Here is a 20,731-nt window from a genome sequence, read left to right as displayed (position 1 = left end):
CTCATTCATCTATTCTCCTCTGGACAAAATGACAAGATGGGAAAAAAACACCTCAAAAAAAGAACAAGAGGCAGTACCAACTGCCAGGGACCTAATCAATACGGACATTAGTAAGATGTTGGAACTAGAGTTCAGAATGACGATTATAAAGATACTTAGCTGGGCTTGAAAAAAGCATGGAAGATATTAGAGAAACCCTTTCTGGAGAAATAAAAGGACTAAAATCTAACCAAGTTGAAATCAAAAAGACTATTAATGAGGTGCAATCCAAAATGGAGGCTCTAACTGCTAGGATAAATGCGGCAGAAGAGATGATTAGTGATATACAAGACCAACTGATAGAAAATAAAAAAGCTGAGGGAAAGAGAGATAAACAACTACTGGATCATGAGGGCAGAATTCAAGAGATAAGTGATACCATAAGATGAAACAATATTAGAATAATTGGGATCCCAGAAGAAGAATAAGGAGAGAGAGGGGCAGAAGATATATTGGAGCAAGTTATAACAGAGAACTTCCCTAATTTGGGGAAGGAAACAGGCATCAAAATCCAGGAGGCACAGAGAACCCCCTCAAAATCAATAAAAATAGGTCAACACCCCGACATCTAATAGTAAAACGTATGAGTCTCAGAGACAAAGAGAAAATCCTGAAAGCAGCTCAGGGAAAAGAGGTCTGTAACCTACAATGGTAGAAACATTAGACTGGCAACAGACTTATCCACAGAGACCGGGTATGCCAGAAAGGATGGCATGATATATTCAGAGCACTAAATGAGAAAAATATGCAGCCAAGAATACTATATCCAGCTAGGCTGTCATTGAAAATAGAAGGAGAGATAAAAAGCTTCCAGGACAAACAAAAACTAAAGGAATTTGCAAACACAAAACCAGCCCTACAAGAAATATTGAAAGGGGTCCTCTAAGCAAAGAGAGAGCCTAAAAGCAACATAGACCAGAAAGGAACACAGACAATATACGGTAACAGTCACCTTACAGGCAATACAATGGCACTAAATTATATCTTTCAACAGTTACCCTGAATGTAAATGGGCTAAATGCCCCAGTCAAAAAACACAGGGTATCAGGTTGGATAAAAAAACAAGACCCATCGATATGCTATCTGCAAGAGACTCACTTTAGACCCACAGACACCTCCAGATTGAAAGTGAGGGGGTGGAAAACCATTTACCATGCTAATGAACATCAAAAGAAAGCTGGGTTGGCAATCCTTACATCAAACAAATTAGATTTTAAACCAAAGAGTATAATAAGAGATGTGGAAGGATACTATATCATATTTAAAGTGTCTAGCCAAGAAGAAGATCTAATTGTAAATATCTATGCCCCTAACATGGGCACAGCCAATTACATAAGCCGACTAATAACAAAAGCAAAGAAACACACTGACAACAATACAATAATAGTGGGGGACTTTAACACCCCCCTCACTGAAATGGACAGATCATCTAAGCAAAAGATCAACAAGGAAATAAAGACTTTAAATGACACACTGGACCAAATGGACTTCACAGATATATTCAGACCATTCCATCCCAAAGCAACACATTCTTCTCTAGTGCCCATGGAACATTCTCCAGAATAGATCACATCCTAGGTCACAAATCAGGTCTCAACTGGTACCAAAAGATTGGGATCATTCCCTGCATATTTTCAGACCACAATGCTTTGAAACTAGAACTCAATCACAAGAGGAAAGTCAGAAAGAACCTGGTGATGGGTGTTAAAGAGGGCACATACTGAATGGAGCACGGGGTGTTACATGCAAACAATGAATCATGGAACACTACATCAAAAACTAATGATGTAATGTATGGTGATTAACATAACATAATAAAACTTAATAAAAAAAAGGAAAAGAAAAAAAAATAAAAGAAGACTGCTGTAGCAGTCATTACCAGTGACCTTCTGCATTCACCTCTACCCTCTTCTGCATTCACCTCTACCCTCCAAAGGCCACTTACTGTGAATGCCTAAAACTCTCTTCTTGAGGGATTTATGCCACAAAATCACACTAGCCTGTTTGCAGGTACATCGAGAGCAAGGCACACCAGAAATGCCCACAAATCAATGCACCTGGAAGTATTCCTTGATAATAAGGCTCCTGAAAAAGATATATTCATAGGAGAAAGTGGTGAAAAACGCTAAGTAACAATTATTAGGCAGCATAGTATAATGAATAGCATCCCCCTAAAATTCATGTCTACCTGGAACCTCAGAATGTGACCTTATTTGGAAATTGCAGATTTTGCAAATATAATTTGCAATGCAATTACTTAAGATGAGGTTATGCTGGATTAGAGTGGGCTTCAAATCCAATGACAGGTTGCTTTATAAAAAGACACACATATGGAAACACACAGTAAAGAAAATCATGGAACAACAAGACAGACAAAGGAGTAGTGAAGCTACAGCCAAGGAAAAACAGAATCCTTGGGAGTCAGGAGACATTAGAAAGTTAGGAAGAGACAAGGAAGGGCTCTTCTTAGAGCCTTTAGAAAGAAGATGGGCCTGCCTACACCTTGGTTTTGGACTTGTAGTCTCCAAAACTGAGAGAATAATCTTCCGTTGTTTTAAGCCACCCAGTTTGTGAGACTTTGTTATGGCAGTCCTAGAATATAAAAACATCAGGCTAACCCAGAAAAGTATGACTGAAGTTTGTAGCTTCAGGCTGTAACCTGAAGAGTCCCTTCACCTGTCACCCCCATCAATACATCTATCTTCATCCCCTTCTCTGCCCAAATCTGAACTTTAGCACCTTCCATGGCCCAGAAGTCTGTGTGGAAGGAAAAGCAAAAAGAAAGAACACAAACTAGAAAAAGGTGGCCTGGACCGGCCTGTAAAGCAGATACTGGATCTGTTTATTTGAGTAGAAGAAAAGAGATGAGGAGTCAGGTCCACTTTTAGTCTTTCCATGCACATTAACACTTTTTACAGGTAAATTGTACTGATCATTGTTTTGGGGTTTTTAGCTGGGCTAAATGAGTAACTTCTCCACCAGGAACGGGCAGGAAGAAAGAGCAATGGACAAACACCTCCTTGGACAATACTCTCCCATCAGAGGCTAACTTTTCCCTATTCTGTTCTCTTTAATGTAGATGTTGAGTTTCTTATTCAAACATTTGGTTAACCAGAGCATAACCAGACTATACACCCCAATGGGAGAAACTTGAAATATTAGGAATGTCCCAATCCTGCTGTCATTTGGTCATGTTCACTGCTCTCCAGGTGATGGAAAGATTCTCTATAATGTTGCTCCCAAATTCTTTAAAAATTGGTCATGACAATATATTATTTAATTGATACTTCAAATCACCCTGTCAAAAAAATCACCCCATTGTCTCCCACAACAAAATATACCTAACTACTGTTAATGAGATCAAAACTCATCATAGATTCTTGATTGATTCTGTGAGAGACAAAATGCCCCAGACAATGAAGAAGTTAATTTTATTCAGGGTCCTACAATAGGGAAAACATTTATTAAAAAAGAATGTATTAAAGAAGTAGGAGAAAATCTGGGATTTTATAGAGGCATGGAAACAAGGGAATCATGAGGAAGACTGGACAGATAGTCCTGAGTAAAAATATAGCCCACAGACCAAACCAAGCAATATCCAAATCTCCAAATTAGAAAAATAAGAACTATGATCCGTTACTATCAAATTGACCTCTTAACCCAAAACAGAAATACAATGTCCTCAAGTGTATTTCCTTTTACCTTGTTCTCAAGATAAAGGGGAAAACAGAGCCAATAAAAGTCTTATCAAAATGAGGAAAACCAAATATCCCCCTCTAAATCTAAATCCCTTTTCTGACCTAATTTGAAAGCAACGGACAATGTTGAACTTTATCTAAGTTCTGAGTTCCCAGAAAGTAGCAAAGGTTGTTAAGAAATCTACCCCTACCTCTGCACATATTTTTGTGTTCCAAGAAACAGCTAACCAAAATAGACCAGTCTTTTCTGGCAAGTCCCAAAATAAGCCCCCCATCCTTAGAAGTGAAGATTCTTTGTCCACATTTCCTAAGGACTGCCTTATTTAACTGCCTCATAAAACCCCAGGTTTTTCTCTTTCTTCTTTGACATGTTCCTCATGAATGAATGATATCTCTAGTGCAATAGCTTGAATAAAAGCATCTCCTTAATTACCGGGGTCAATTTGTCTTTCATAGAATCAGCCAAGAGCCTACAATGAATTTAAATCCCATTAACAGCAGGGGTAGCCTCAGTCATCTGCACCAGATCTGCTATTGTTGGGTCAACATTTTGAAAGTGGGACCTACTACCAGTGATTAATAAGTCTCCTCTCTTTCCTCTAATTTTTCAGTGGTCACTAAGATTCGTAAGAATATCACAGAAACAGTTCCACTGACAGAAAATTCAAGAAACATAGGTAAGTCCTTTGACACTAGAATAGTTTATATCCTAAGAATGAACTTCCTTAACAAATTCACAAAAAAGTATGTTTTCTGAATTTAATAGGTATCTCATATGGTTCCAAAGTAACTCTGGAAATCCAGGATCCAAGTCTAGAAATGCACTATAAAGTTAATAGTCAATATTTTTTGATAGCGCTAGAAAAAAGGAAACTGATGTAGGTCACCTAGAATTCAAGTCTACACAACATTGTTTAGTCATGCCTCCAGTGACTCACTCCAGCAATCTCTCCTCATTGCTATATTTAATGATCAGTAGCAGTTTTCCCATGAAACTTTTATCTTAGCCAAGTCTTTTTCAAGGTAACAAAAGTTATAATTACCTTGGTTTTTTATTTGAGAAACCACTTTCAAATTTCATATGGAATAACTATAACCTCAGTAAAGTTTTATTATTTGTCTATTAACTTACTTGGCTATCTGATCATACTCGTCAAATTTAACATTAGGAATATTAGATTCACATTTCTTTTGACATTTTAGAGTTAAGCCAGTTTAAGTTAACCAAAATCTGCAGTTATGGGAGGAGAGGAAAAATTTTGAGGTTTTTCTCAGATAATAAGAAACAGATAAATACTGCAATTAAGTCAATTCATCTTATCCTTTTTGCCCTTTGACTTTGCTATATAAATAATATACATAAAAAGTATCTGGGAGGGAGTTAGGACCTGGTTAAAATGAGAGAAATGATACCCTTTCTCTGATTTTAAGAAAGATGACAAGTATAAACATATTAACAGAAATACAGTCTTTAGTATTGGCCCACAGAACAGATTAGAGTAAAATTCCCCCCACATTTATCCCACGTTATAGTAAACACCAAATGGATTAGTCCTTAACTTAATTTCTAGACGAATCTTACAAATAAATCTATCTACCTAGAAAAGACATCATACCATTTTCCATTAATTATGACACCAACCTTTTCATTCAAGACTATGCCAATAATTACATTCACTATGGAATATTTAAAACTAAGTTTAAAATAGGGGTGCCTGGGTGGCTCAGTTGGTTAAGCGACTGCCTTCGGCTCAGGTCATGATCCTGGAGTCCCTGGATCGAGTCCCGCATCGGGCTCCCTGCTCGGCAGGGAGTCTGCTTCTCCCTCTGACCCTCCCCCCTCTCATGTGCTTGCTCTCTCTCATTCTCTCTCAAATAAATAAATTAAAAAAATCTTAAAAAAAAAAAAACAAAAAACTAAGTTTAAAATAGATTGTGGTGATGGTTTCACAAGCATATTCTTATCTCCAAACTCTTCAAGTTTTATACATTGAATATGACATACATTTTGTATGTCAATCATACCTCAATAGAGTGTTTAAAAAAAACCTTCAACATGAAAATATTTGTCCAAATATTTCATGCTGAGAGAAGTAATTTCTTTATTCAACAGCTATTTAATGGGTACTTTCTAAGTGCCAGATCCTCGTTTATGTGTTATGTTAAATGAATCACATTACAATTATTGGGGAACAGTATTAAACCAACTGAAAAAATTCTGGCACATGTGTTAGGTAGCTCAAAATCAGTCTGTCTTCAATAGATAATAAAATTGCATGTATTTATATGTACTCACATTTTAAAGTCATAACTATAATTTTATATTCATGCATATACATACATACATGATTATGTTTGTAGAGATATATATGAACATAAATGTATGCATGTGCATGTGTAATGAACAGTTCCAGTGACAGTCATGACTACTACTGAATTGAGAAATTTGCCAAAGTACCCTGTAAATTGCAATCCATGCCAAATTAAAGGCCTATTCTTTTTACTAAAGATGTGTACATTTGAAGTTAAGAAGTAAATAACAATGGGTAAAATAACTGTGCCTTATTCATTCCTTCTAATTTATTTTGAATTGAACATCAGTCATTTAGTTCCTCAAACTTAGAAATTAACTACTTTAGTTTCAGTCGACAAATTTATCTTTAACACTTACTATATCCCAAGCATTTGATTATTGAACATAATCATTGACATTAATTAAAGGAACAGACAGAAAAATACCATGTCTTCCCTGCTCCAAAATTATATTTTGCTCTAGTCCTCATAGAGTTGTAAAATAAGTCATTCAGGGTACATGTGTTCTACCCAATATTAATATTCTTGTGTCTTTGCCAAAATAAATGATAAAGTGAAAAACTTTCACCAATAGATGGAATAAAGATGTAGACCATGAACTTTAGTTATCCTAATAATTTTCCAAGATGACCTCTGGGATCATATGTAATTGCTTCCCCTTTTTTTCTTCTTACCCTTAATGTATGCAAATTAAAGACTGAGCAAAAATACAAATGGTCAAAAGAAATCCCTTTGAAATAGAACAAATGAAAATATTAGTATCTTTATTTTTTCTCTTGATTTTTGTTCAAATTCATATGCAAGCAGGGATGGAAGAAGAAAGTATAGAGCAGAAAGAGAAGTTTAGCAAAGTCAAATAATATTACTATACAACAGACACATAAGAAGATTAAGGGTCAGGGTTCAGGGAATACAGGGAGGAGCAAATAGAGTTCAGGTGGAAAGCAGAACCCTGAAACTAAATGACTAGTCAGGTCTAGCAGGTGCATGTTACTACTAGAAACACAATAGTGCAAAAATATGAGAATGTATTTTTTTCAATTATGAAAGAATTCTTTATGTTTTTTCAAGCTTTTATGACATCGGCTGGTGATGGGGAGGTCTTCTAGACCTTTAAGTATTGAAAGACATAAGAATCCAAGGTAGCAATCCCAGTGAAAACATCATCATCTTATTTTCACTACCACCATTTATAAATTTATATCACAGACAAGGTCCTAAGTACTTTAAGTCTTTCAATTATTCAATTCTTACACACTATTATCTTCATTTGATAGCTAAAAATAGGTTCAATAACTCACCATAGTTCATATACCTAATAAATGGCAGAACTGGTCTGTTAAGGTCTGAATTCAGAAGCTCAGCTCTTCAACAATACTTTATTTATTTGAGAGAGAGATAGCAAGAGAGCATGAGTGAGAAGGATGGGGAGAAGCAGACTCCTTGCTGAGTCGATCCCAAGACTCTGGGATCATGACCTGAGCTGAAGGTAAACACTTAACCAACTGAGCCACCCAGGCGCCCCCATCAGGTCAAAATATTAAGGTAATGGTGCTATCTCCATGACCATGGTCCTTAAAGCAGAGATCTAACCTAAGGGATCACCCTGATAAGGATCCACTGAAGTACACTGGTTTTTGGAAGAAATGTGCTACATTTTTTAAAGCTGCAAACAAAGCATACTTTTATCCAAATTAGAGTTGCCTAGACATAAACACCAAATTTTTGTTTTCAGTTAGTTTAGTCAACTAGAAATAATAATATTGTTGGGTTCATGGTAATCAAAAATAATAAGAGACTTTCTAAGACTTTACTGTGTCTTCATTTTTACATTGATTAATAAAAATTGGAAGTAATCTTGCCTTAATCCTTTCATTTGTTAGATATGAAGCACCCATCCTCCAACCTAAGCAAGCTTATAGAAGACAAATTCATAAAATTTGCTCTAGAGAAATAATCAAAAGACATCATGTTTTAAACTGACTCATTCATTCACTTATTCTTTTGACAAAAATGTATTGAGTGTCATTCATACATTATGCACTGGTTTGGCTGACAATAAAGCTGTAAACAAGACAAAACCTGTGCTTTCATGGAGCTTGTAACAAATACAAAACACTATATAATGTCAAGTAGATGTAAGTGTTACAGGAAAAAATAAAGCAGGACAAGTGATAGGAATGGAGATTGTGATTTGGATGGGATGGTCAGTGAAGGAATCTTGGAAGAGGGAGTATTTGAACAGAGACACAAAGAAAGTGGCAAGCAAGCCCTCTAATACCCTAGAAAAGAGTGTTTTAGAGAGAGGGAATAGCAACTCCTAAGTCATTGAGGCAGGAATATTTTTGGCTTTCTAGAGTAAAAGCCAAAGTCCAGTGAAAGAGGTAACTAATAAAAGATAAAGGGAGAACAAGAGCAGACACATTCATGTCAGGCATTGTGTGGTGATAGAAACCCAAGAAAGGATCTTAAGCAAGAAATGACAATGATCAGCTTTACATTTTGCAGAATCTCTTTGTCTTCTGTGTTGAGCACTGAGTGTGTAAGCAAGAAGGGCACTACCAAACTATTGCAGTATTCAATAAAGAGACCACAGTGGGTAGATGAACCGTGAAGAAGTTAACTGTCATAGTGGTGAGAAATGGGCAGATTTGTCATGTATTTTTTTTTATTTTTTTATTGTTATGTTAATCACCATACATTACATCATTAGTTTTTGATGTAGTGTTCCATGATTCATTGTTTGTGCATAACACCCAGTGCTCCATCATGTATTTTAAAGACACAGCCTGAGGAATAGGATATGATGTATGAGAGAAAGAAGAGTAAATGATAATGGCAAGGGTTTTGACATTAGCAATTGGAGGAATGGAGATACCTTTTTCTGAAGTGCAGAAGAGAGAGGAGGAGCAGGTATTGATAAGTTAGGGGACCACAAACTTAAAATGTTGTTCTTTTGACATGTTGCATGAGTAAAGAACTCCTCAGAAAGATGATTTTGTTGAGTAATGTTATCAAGCTATAAAACAAGGAAATAACTGTAATACTATATACTGTATTACTGTAATAACAGTAATAGCAATAAAATATTTGTTGACTACTTAAGCCAGTTCCTAACTTATTTGTATGCATTATATAATTAATTAAAATAAATAATGATCTACATGCACACAGCCCTTCACTACTGATTGAGAGCATGCACATATATTACTACACTATTTGGTTTTCATCTCGATTTGCTGGAGTAGATACATTATTATTACCCCTATTTTCCAAATGACCCGCTGAGATTAATTCAATCCATAAAGATAATATAAAATGATTCCTCTAATTTCTAGATTAAGCTCTTTTCACTATACTATATTGCCCCATATATATAAGCAATTGAATTTTCCTAATTTTATACCAGCAGATAGATCCTTTATGTTCCTGTAAACTTCCATTGTTGTAATGACCACACAACAGTCTTCACTATTGGCTAGTTAAGTTTTTAGCTGTTCAAAATTAAAGGACTAATTTTCTGCATTTCAAATATTTCTCAGAGCATCTCAGATTATACAGGTAACATTAATTGTGTTGAAGAAATATGTTTCAAAGTAAAGACAGGAAGAGGGAGGAAGGAGAAAAATACAATACTGGGAAATATTATAATAATCTATAATAAATAGCCTCATAAAGGAATAAGATGATGACATGCTAAATTAGTACATTTGTATCCTTATTTTTCTATCTACACATGAATCAATAAAAAATTAAATTTACATTTTTGGCAGATCTTCTACATCCTCGGTTACACTGAATGTAGTGTTCCCAGTTGTTTTAGTCACATTGAGTTTTAATTAGTTTTCATCTTTTATTCTGGCATAGGATATTATTTTGAGGACAAGCTATGGTATGTGGAACTGGTGTTACTTTTTCAAGCAATATAAGAATGAATTTGTAGTGATGATAGTGACAATGGAGTGCCAAAGAGGAGTAAATAAAACTCTTCCTAGTGGCATAAAAGAAATGTCAGCCAGCATGAAAATGTGCAAAATGTGTCCAGAAAAACATTAAAGAGCAGTCAGTGTGCTTCAGTGCAAACAAAAGAAAAAATAAATTCTAGTTAACTAAGCAGAAGACTATTTTTGTCCGAATATTGGAGAGTTCAGTAAATCAAAGATAAACTGGTAAACCAGGCTCATAATTCAGACAGGAACCAAGATAATCTAAGAAGCTATGAATATAATCATGGGGAGAATCTGGTGATGGGAAAGATGTTTTGGAGGCTGCCACCAGGAGACATCATTGTCTCATGCGTTGGCTGGAATCTAAACTCCAACATCACCTCCACCATTCCCAGTGAGCACTGGACTCTGGATACTAATACCTGGGTAAATTCCAAAGGTCCCAAGAGGGGCATCCAATCGACCAAAACTTAATCATCTGTCTTCTGACCAAAACAGTCTTAACATTCCCCTCAGCATGACTAAAACTTTTGATAGGTTTCTTTGTCACTATAGTACCCCCTGGACATTCATTTTCTTTGAGCATTTATTTTAGAACAATTGCAATTCTAAGATATTTCTCTGTCCCTTTGAGATGTAAATCTTTTCTTAGCCTCTTGCCAGCTCCACAACTCAACTTCAAGGACCTGAGAGCCATCCCTTTGAAATGTAATCATCAAAGAAGATAGCACCCCTAAAACTAGGTAGAAGTTTAATTTTGATGAGATAAGTGCCAATTAGCAAACACAAATGGTCTAATTATGTTTGCTAATTGGCCCACCTCCCCTGTAAGATTCTCTAGTATTTTTTCACTAACTCATTCCAGCATTTAAAAACATTCCCACCTTTCACTTCAAGAGACTTGAGTTTAATCTCCATTGTTAGTCTTGAATAAAATCATCCTTGCCTGTTTAACTTGTCTGGTGCAATTTTTCTTTGATGCACCCAAGCTTCTGTAAGTCTGAAAGAACAGATATCTGACCATATGCAGTTTTCATGGGTGGAGGCAGAATCCCACCTCTCAAGATTCAGATTGCAAAAATTTCCCCAAACACAAGAAGGAAATGTTTATGCTGGATGGCTAAAAACAGGCTAATGTCTACTATTTCCTTACAATATAATGTCTACAGGAGGATTGTTCTCTCTTGCACACACTGAATACCAGTACAGTCATAAAAATTATCTTTAAGGTTATTTCTCTGTTAGTAAATTTCTCGAAGATCCTTAGACTGGGATTGTCACCAGCTAGATCCCAAGACCTGACCTTTACTGCTCACCTGCTTGCACCCATGGATCTTTGTTCCATAGTTTTCTTTAAGCTCTCCTTTCTAGCTTATCTCTTAACTCAGGCAAAAGAGCCAAGGGGCATAGCATCTGTGATGGAAACCGACACAATGACAATTGCCCAAAGAGTTCTGGCTTGCCTAGACTAACCAGACCAGTTTGAATTTAACCCCCGACTCATACACAGATGGACCATGGAGGGACTCATGGAGTGACTGACAATTACCTTTACCTCATTATAATAAAATCTTTACCCAAGAAGGAGCACAAGCCTCATTTACATAACATACAATGTATGCATAGGCATGCTTCCTTAAGGTGCATGGGCCACCTTATGTCTGCCTCTACCTAAAATAATATGGCTCCTTTATCTAAATATTCATCCTAACCCTAAATAAAAGGAACCCTTCCACCTTTACTAGGGTAGTCACAGCTTTGCAAGTTATCCCCCATGATCTCCTTATTTGCTGCAAATTAAGTTTATTTTGAGGGAAAACTCCACCTTGTGTTTCTATTTTTGACTTACCAAGGAGCAAATTCAAGTCAGTTCGTTGGTTCAGCTATAGGTTCTGTGACAGTAAGGAGCTTCTAAAACTATCTTGGCTAGCATGAGTTCATCTGTATGGTTGGAAGTGATGTCTCCTATCACAATAATAATTAACATTTGCTGAGTGTTTATCTAAGGCACTCAGAATTTTTTTTAAATGAATAGTTTTAAAGCTTAAACTTATTAAAATGTTATTTCATCAAGCCTAAACATCAACCACAAAAAGAAAAATCCATCAGTTACCACCACCTCACAGGCTGCAAACTGACTCCATGTCTACACTTGTAATCAGCATTATATAGAAATAATTCAAACATCTAAACTAAAACTACAACATACATCAAAATAGTGTACAGATTTGAACTGGGGTCTGACTAACTCCCAAATCATTATTTTTGCTGCAGTAATAAAACTTCCATTGAAAACATTAACAATTAAACAGCAACCTATAAAGATTGCAGTGTTTTCCTCTCCTAGGGATATCTAGTGGTTTTTTTTTTTTTTTTACTTCAAAGAAAGGAGCACACATAATATTCTTGGCTGAAAAATTTCTTACTCTTAATTTAGTTCTGTGTATTTGGTTCATATATAAAAAGGCTTGAATGACAAACATAACTGTAAGCAATCTTTCTCCAAGATATATAGCCATTCATGACCCCACAAATCTACCCCACCTCTTTCTTTACAGCTATACCCTTGAATATAGCTGTCTACATTCCATGTCTCTGCTTCTCTTGACCATCCCCTTTAGAACCCACTCCAATTAGATTTTGTTATTACCAACATCACTCTTCACAATATCAACTTTTAATCATTTATTTGCTCTTTTGGGGGATTCTTTAAACTTTCATTTTTCTTGATTTGGGGAGAGTTTTTCTCAATTGGTTCTCATTTTACCTCCCTGACTTCCCCTTCTGGGGTTCTTTTGCTGGTTACTTCTCACATTCCTGAATTTTAAATTAATTGAAAGTCTCAGGGTTTCATTTTTTGGTATCTTCTAAACTTTTTTTACATTACTTTAATTCCACAGAAGATTCCACCCCATCCAAGGTCTTTAAATATTGTCTAAATCCTGATAACCCTCACATTGACTTGTATCCCAGCCCTCTTCTCTGAACTCTAGATTTATATATCCAAATGCCTACTTAACCTCTCCGTCTCAGGAGGCAGTTGCAGTTGGATATAATTAAAAATAGACTCTAGGGGCACCTGGGTGGCTCAGTCGTTAAGCATCTGCCTTCGGCTCAGGTCATGATCCCAGAGTCCTGGGATTGAGCCCCGCATTGGGCTCCCTGCTCGGCCGGAAGCCTGCTTCCCTCTCTCCCACCCCCTGCTTGTGTTCCTGCTCTTGCTGTGTCTCTCTCTCTCTCTGTCAAATAAATAAATAAATAAATCTTTTTAAAAAATAAATAAATAAAAATAGACTCTATTTTCTAAAAGACATAAAAATGTATATCATGTTGGCTTGAAAATTTATGCATGAAATAGTTCTTACCCAATCTGCCAAATGATCATGCCTAATCTCAATTAGAGTTGGTCTTTGTGTGTCCTGTCTCATTGTGCTGAAGAGTTACATCCATTATGCTGCAAAGAGGTTGTAAGTCAAAGCAGGATGCCTTTACATTAATCTACTTGTTATGAGCCTCCAAGTGGCTAATTTATGTTTGGGCGTTTTTTCATGCTTTTGTTAAGGAGGATATCTGAGAAGTATTTCATAGTATTAAAATAATGAGCTATGAAATACCAGTGGATGTAACTGTAGTAAAAACTTTTCAGTATAGAAATGTACTTATCAATTTAAGAAATTGATGTTAAAATGATTTGTGACTAGATCTGAAGTAAATTTGATTTATCTACTTCACTTATTTTTTCTTTCAGATTGGAAAGCCAGGAAGCATTTGAAATAATTTCTAATACCATGGTTTTCTTCCATTTTCTGGTCCCTCAAGAAATACCAATGAAGTCATATATTGCTTTGATGAGGATTTTTACCTTTATTAAAAACTACAAATGAAGGGGCCTGATTTTTAATATGCTAGATAGTAATTCTAGTGTACCTATTTCCATTCTTGTTATAATTTTTAAAATTTGGAACTTTACCCCTATCTGTAAGAAAAAGAGGCACTGCACAACTAATAGGTGGATGATTATCTGGAAAACTATTAAAAAATAGATACAGTCAAAAATAAATGTTTTCTGTCATTAATTTTTCAATTTGGACATGGCTTAATAAATTTTATTAGCTATCAAAACACTACAGAAAGGAATTATACAACTTTGACTTCGTGAGTTAAAAGAATCTTAATCATCATTCATAGCTCTCAAAATCTGCCGGATACCCAGTCCCCAAATCACTCACTTCCTTGAGTTAGAGTACTAGACTCTCACCTTTGGGCTAAGCACTACCCCAGAATGTGGAACCCACTTGTCAGGAGGGATTCAAGGACCTTCACCTCATTACACAGGAGATTTGGAATCAAAACTGAGGGAGTTCTAGATCTGAAGGCAAAATATTTTTCTCCCATGTTCCTGTGACTAAAGTTCTACCTTTTATTTAATTTCTGTTAACTGGATTTCTTTGTTCCCTTATGTTTGAGCCCAGTCTTAATAACCTGTTTGCTAGGTTCTGCTTTCTATTTCTGAAGTTCCTCAATGTCCTTCCCAACCCCTCTCTTTTCACCAAGGTATTGAGCTCTAAGCCCCAATTCAGGCAAAAACTTATTGTATGTAGTATATTTTCCAGACCCTAACTGCCTTTTTACCTACCTAACTAGGTCATAATCAATTTATCTGATTAAAAATTGTGACTATTTTTGCAATGACTATGCCCGGGTTTTGTGTCATTGAGTCAGCCTGATCCTGTGCTCCAGGAATCTTCATGAAACTAATTCAATATTGGATCAGAGTTCTTTAAAGAGGTTAACTGTGCTCACCTTGCACCATATAAGTGATTAGCAGAAAGTGCCATAGAATAATGAATAGACCGTGAACATAGCATAAGAATCCAAACCTAGTTGTCAGGTCAAGTATTTCACAGCCCTTGTAAGAGATGATTTTGGAAGAGATTTTTTTTCTCATACTTGTTTACTGAAGAGTGCCAGGCCATGATACAGCTGAATATTTTAAAATACCTTCAGAGAAGGTATTTAATTAATAATTAATTTAATTAATTAATACCTTCAAAGAGACTCCCAACTTAAGTTTTCAGGTAACAACACTCCTAGAATCTATGACATTTTGAACACACACACACAGCAATTTAAATTTAAAAGCATTTACATTACATCCACAGTAGAAACAGTCAATTGAATTTCTGTGGAGGCTATTTATCTCAATATTCGGTCTTAAAAAACCATTCACTGTAAAGGCCAAACTTTAAGAGGACCCAATGAGAAAGGACTCAAATAAGCAAAATCACAAATCAAAGAGGAGAGATAACAACCAATACCACAGAAATACAAATAATTGTGAGAATGTTAAGAAAATTTATATGTTAGCAATATGGACAACCTAGAAGAAATGGATAAATTTCCAGAAACGTATAACCTACCAAAACTGAAGCAGGAAAAAATAGAAAATTGGAACAAATTACCAGTGATGAAATTGAATCAGCAGTAAAACAAAAATCAAACCAAAAAAAAAAAAACAACAGCTAATTGAACATAATAAAAAATACATATAAAAGAAAAAAAAAAAAAAAAAACCTCCACCAGACAGCTTCACAGGTGAATTCTACCAAACATTTAAAGAAGAGTCAATACCTATTCTTCTCAAACTATTCCAAAAAATAGAAGAGGAAGGAAAACTTCCAAATTCATTCTATGAGACCAGTAGTACCCTGACACCAAAACCAGATAATCACACACACACACACACACACACGCACATGCACACGCACACACACACAAAGAAAGAGAGAGAGAACTACAAGCCAATATCTCAGGTGAACACAGATTCAAATATCCTCAACAAAATACTAGCAAACTGAATCCAACAATACACTAAAAAAATCATTCAACACTATCAAGTGGTATTTATTCCCAGGATGCAAGGGTGATTCAATATTTGCAAATCAATCAATGTGATACATCACATCAATAAGAGAAAGGATAAAAAACATATAATCATTTCAATAGATGCAGAAAAAGCATTTGACAAAGTACAACATCCATTCATGATGAAAAGCCTCAACCAAGTAGATCTAGAGAAAACATATTTCAACACAAAAAAGGCCTTATATGAAAAATTCACAGCAAACATCATACACAATAGAGAAAAACTGAGAGCTTTTCTCCTAAGATCAGGAACAAGACATGGATGTCCACTCTTACCACTTTTATTTAGCATAGTACTGGAAGTCCTAGCCATAGTGTTCAGACAACAAAAACAAATAAAAGGCATCCAAATTGGTAAAGAAGTAAAACTTTCACTCTTTGCAGATGACAGGATACTATATGGAGAAAACCCAAAAGACTCCACCAAAACCTACTAGAACTGATAAATGGATTCAGTCAAGTTACAAGACATCAGATCAATGTACAGAAAGAGAAGTAGCAGAAAGAGAAACTAAGAAAAAAATCCCATTTACAATTACACCAAAAATAGTAAAATATCTAGGAATAAACAAAAAGGTGAAAGACCTGACTCTGAAAACTATACAACACTGATGAAAGAAACCTGAAGACTACACAAAGAAATAGAAAGATATCCCATGCTCATGAATTGGAAGAACAAATATTGCTAAAATGCCCATACTACCCAAAGCAGTCTACACATTTAAACGCAATCCCTATCAAACTACCAACAGCATTGTTCCAACTACAAGAAACAATCCTAAAATTTGTATGGAACCACAAAAGACCCCAAATAGCCAAAGCAATCTTGAAAAAGAAAAAGAAAACTGGAGGTATCACAATTCCAGACTTCAAGTTATATTACAAATCTGTAGTAATCAAAATAGTGTAGTACTAGCACAAAAACAGACACACAGATCAATAGAACAGAACAGAAAACCCAGAAATAAACTCATGATTATATGATCAATTAATCTTTGACAAAGGAGGCAAGAATATACAATGGGAACAAGACAGTCTTTTTAACAAATGTTAGAAAAACTGGTCACATGCCAAAAATGAAACTGGACCGCTTTCTTACACCATAAACAAAAATAAAATCAAAACGGATTAAAGGCCTAAATATGAGACCTGAAACCATAAAAATCCACATAACATAATAAAATTAAAAAAAAAATCCTAGAAGAGAATACAGGCAGTAACTTATCTGACATTGGCTATAGCAACATTTGTCTAGATGTCTCCTGAGGCAAGGGAAATACAAGCAAAAATAAACCATTGGGACTACATCCAAATAAAAAGCTGCTGCACAGCAAAGGAAATAATCAACACAACTAAAAGGCAACCTATGGAATGGGAGAAGATATTCACAAATGACATATCTGTTAAAGGGTTAGTATCCAAAACATAAAAAACTTGCATGACTCAACTTCCCAAAATTAAATAATTAAAAAATGGGCAGAAGATATGAACAGACAGTTCTCCAAAGAAAACATACAGATGGCCAACAGACACATGAAAAAATGGTCAACATCACTCATCATCAGGGAATGCACATCAAAACCACAATAAGGTATCACCTCACACCTGTCAGAATGGCTAAAATCAAAAAACACAAGAAACAAGAGCTGGCAAGGATGTGGAGAGAAAGGAACCTTGGTGCACTGTTGGTGGGAATGCAAACTGATGCAGCCTCTGTGGAAAACAGTATGAAGGTTCCTCAAAAAGTTAAAAATAGAACTACCCTATGATCCAGTATTACACTATGGCTATTTATCCAAAAAGTAAAAAACACTAATTTGAAGGTATACACATACCCTTATGTTTAATGTAGTATTATTTACAATAACCTAATTATGGAAACAGCCCAGGTGCATTGATGGATGAATGGATAAAGAAAAAGTGGTATATATACACAGATTATTATTCAGTCATTAAAAAATAATGAAATCTTGCCATTTGCAAAAGCATGAATGGAGCTAGAGAGTATAATGCTAAGTGAAATTAAGTCAGTCAGAGAAAGACAAATACCATGTGATTTCACTCATATGTGAAATTTAAGAAACAAAACAAATGGGCAAAGGAAGTAAAAAGAGAGAGACAAACCAAGAAACAGATTCTCAACTATAGAGAACAAACTGATGGTTATCAGAGGGGAGGTGGGTGGGAGGATGGGGGAAATAGGTGATGGGGATTCAAGAGTACACTTTTCATGATGAGTACTGGGTAATATACAGACTAGAAAAAAATTGGATAAGGGTAGGGCAATAATAGCTACACTCTTCCAAAAAAGGAATGAGAAGTATTTTATATTTTGAGCATTTTTATCATTAAAATTTTACCTACAAATGAAAGAGATAGGACATCCTTTATAAGCGACTGCTATCAAGACTGCCTTCATAGCACGGTTACAATATTCTAATGAGCTGTAATTGGTAGTCATTAACACCCACATTTTTTAACCATATGTACAAATCTAATTTCCTGTCCTCAAAAAAATCTTTCTCTTTCAGTTTTCTTTCATTTTCAAATTTCTCTATGATCACCAAGTCACCTTTTGATTCTCCCTTTCTCTCATTTTCCCACCTGTCTCAGGTTTTCTCCATCACACCCTTCAATGTACTGCATAGAGAATTCACCTCTGACACAAGAGTAAAACCCTCTCCAAATGGTTCTATAAACTTATTAACATCTGACATTCCAAGGTGCTAGAGAGACACTGGTTTCCAGAAATATCTGGCCACAGTCCATAGATATAGTTCATGAGACACAACCTGAGAGTCAAATAATAAAATGTGAATTAATAGGTCATTGTTATGGATCTGAACACACCTAAGAGTAAATCAGTAATCTGGAGATGAACAGAGTATGGAGAAACAAGCAGGGAAAGACACTAAGGAGAAGACATATATAGGAAGCTTGTAAGATGTACTAGAGTTGAAATCAAATTCAAAGAAGAGAGGAGAAGAGCCACAGGTGAGAAGCTAGATTCTGATCATCTCTCCTCTTTACATGCCATCTTGTAATGTTTCTATTATGCATCGAGTGAAGTCAAGGGTAAAAGCTCAAAACTTAGAATTTTCTCAAACAAAAAGCTATAATTTTCCAATCAAGTCATTTATTTGTTAATCCAAATGAAATACCAAGATTTCTTCCCCATCATTTTAGGGAATGTAGCTAAAGGTCCATCATTATATATCTGCCACCTTAAACACTCCTCTAAACTCCAATAGTTCCATGTTTAAGAGGTTAAAATAGGTATGAAGAGATTAAACTATGTATTAGTTGAGCCTGTTATATAGTAGAAGAAATAAATTTTTTTTATTAAACCTCTAACAGAAATTCTCCTCTAAGGTAATGATTGGCTAATTCCTAATCTGTGAATTTGACCTCAGTATATCTTTCCTTTGATCACACTTGTCGTTGACCTCCAATGTCAGCACAAGATTTCCTTCTTCCCGACCCAAACAAAGAGGCTTTGGTCTTCTTGACCTCCATTCATGTCTGATACTGGTCTAATAATTAGACTCAGAGTTCTTTTATTTTACATTACTAATCTTGAATTTTCCTCAAACTGTGATTAATCCTATGATAGCTCTTCAGTATAAAATTATATACATGCCCAGTCAGAACAATGAACATAAATGTTTTTAGTGACTTTAAGCCAAAGGAATAGTAACAAATATTTTGATAGCATGAAGTATTTCATTTCTCACCAATGCGCCAGAGCTAATATAAAAAGTGTAGGACACAGGTGACACTTTAACAAATACACAGGGAGATTACATAAAACTACATAACTTTTCTATAGTTTAATTTCTTACTAGAGCCATTACTTTACCATACATGTGGTATGAAAAAGAAAACACTGCAACCTGAGATTGCAACCCAATCTCTCTTCACATAAGAGTTTTGTTGAAGAAATATTAGAAAAGACAATTCATGATTTTCATGGAAAGAGAGCTATGATGGTGAGACTTTGCATTTTAATTATGTGTCTTTGTCACAGTGTATTTTTATCAGAAAGTGGTATTTACTGATTTTGATTTTTTTTTTTTTGCAATATTACCTGCACTTTTAGAAATTATGAGGGCTTCTAACTTACCTAGGATATTCTGCACCAGTAAAGGCAATGAACATGTGTTTGCTTAGGAGCCATTCCCATTATAAAATCTATTACTAAATATTTCTGTACTGCTTCTTTGATCAAATTATTGAATCTTTTTCTTTTAACCATCTGGAAGAATTTCCCATTGTAAGATATTTCTCAGTATCCATTGAAAGTGCTATACCTGCCTGGCTTTATATTTGCTATTCCACAAGAGTGTCAAAAGCAATCTGAGGGCCAGCAAATGAAGTCCACTGTGCATAGGTATGAGTTCTTCATTTTCTATCCTGCTAAGTCTCTGCTTAGTTGTTTTGCATTCTTTTATTGTCCTCCTGGTATTTTCAGTTTTATTTCAGCTTATTCCTCTGTAGATCTTTTTAAAAGAGTTAGACATTAAATTAAATGTTTTATACTTTATTCCACATAGAGTTCTTCTCATTTTTTTGGCTATCCTTTCATATTTTAATTTTTATTTTAATGATATATATATATTCTCAGAACTAGAACTGGATCAGCAATTTGAAATGTTTTCTTTTTTATATTTTTAAATGTTTATTATTATTGTTTATATTTTTTTACTTATTTCTAAGAATAAAGTCCTATTTTAAGTACTCTTTTTATAAAGTGTAAAGACTGAGTTGGTAGTTTGTGAGTCTTTTGCATTAGGTAACCTCACCTCTATG

This window comes from Leptonychotes weddellii, chromosome 14 (genome assembly GCF_054177405.1).
Source record: "Leptonychotes weddellii isolate Sample4059 chromosome 14, ASM5417740v2, whole genome shotgun sequence".
NCBI lineage: Eukaryota > Metazoa > Chordata > Mammalia > Carnivora > Phocidae > Leptonychotes > Leptonychotes weddellii.
Note: the sequence above shows the minus strand (reverse complement) of the source record.